This window comes from Elephantulus edwardii, unplaced genomic scaffold (genome assembly GCF_000299155.1).
Source record: "Elephantulus edwardii isolate Elephantulus edwardi_28Jun2011 unplaced genomic scaffold, EleEdw1.0 scaffold00361, whole genome shotgun sequence".
Taxonomy (NCBI): Eukaryota; Metazoa; Chordata; class Mammalia; order Macroscelidea; family Macroscelididae; genus Elephantulus; species Elephantulus edwardii.
Genome location: NW_006400111.1, coordinates 1,651,300 through 1,652,405, shown reverse-complemented (window position 1 = coordinate 1,652,405; position 1,106 = coordinate 1,651,300). Strand labels below are relative to the sequence as shown.

Here is a 1,106-nt window from a genome sequence, read left to right as displayed (position 1 = left end):
ATTCAACACTCTTCTCCAGCACCACAGCTCAAAGGCATCAATTCTCTTTCTATCATCCCTATTCACTGTCCAACTCTCTGATGCATAGCATGTAATTGCAAAGACTATAGCCCGGATCAGGCGCACCTTAGTCTCCAGCCTGACACCATTGCTCTTCAGTACTCTTGAGAGATTCCTCACAGCTGACTTTATATATAGTAAATTATATGTAAGCCACCCTCCCAAGCATGATGTCCCTCTCCAAGGACTGATCCAGTCTTGCAACATGTCTAAAGTATATCAGACGAAGCTTCAGAATCCTTGCCTCTAAGGAGCAGACTGGCTTCACCCTCTCCAGGACGAACACTGAATTTTAAAGACAGGCACACCCACCAAATGCTGCTTGACTATAAATCATAGACCTCCAGGCCATAGCTGGTAAGCTTGTAGACAGCAAAAAACAACCAAAGGTTCCACATGAGACCCTCATGGAGACTGCCAGAGTCAAAACAATTCACAAGAGCCTCTCCAAGAGATGTTAAGAATTGAAAAATGGCAAAGAGGAAGACAGCATGCATAATGAGCTACTCTTGATTAGGAAAGAAGAAAATGTACAAATTCACATTTAGTTGGATTTACATGAAGATATTACTAAAGAATCCTCTGATGTATTAGAAAGCTGATGCTAGTGGCAAGAATCTGTGCTGCAACCCCGATAGCACAGAGTTCGAGGCCACCAGCTGCGCCTTGGGAGAAGTATGGGCAATCTCCTCCCGTGTGATTAACTGCTTCTGAAAACCCACTGGATGGTCAGCTGTGGGTTGGTTCCGACTCTATGGTACACAACAACAACAAAAGCTTTTGGAGAGAAGGACAATAAGGAGAATTTTCACCCAAGACCATTTTGTTTTTATTTTTGAACAATGTGATAGGATTACTTTTAAAAATAAACTTTTTAAAATTGAAATAAAGTGTGTTGGTTTCATAGTAAGTTTTAGCCCTACCTCTCTTAACTTACTAGCAGCATAAAAAAAAAATTAAATTCTTTAACTTAGTTTCTTATCTCTAAAATGGTGTAGTAGCAAACTTATTGACAAGGGTCTTAGTACAGTGCCTGCCAGAGTCAA

General features: G+C 40.8%; 1 protein-coding gene across 1 annotated transcript in view; it reads right to left on the bottom strand.

The window, feature by feature from the left end:
• SLC5A11 (solute carrier family 5 (sodium/inositol cotransporter), member 11) overlaps positions 1-1,106 on the bottom strand; it is a 79,035-nt gene that overhangs the window by 76,823 nt on the left and 1,106 nt on the right. The window lies entirely within an intron of this gene.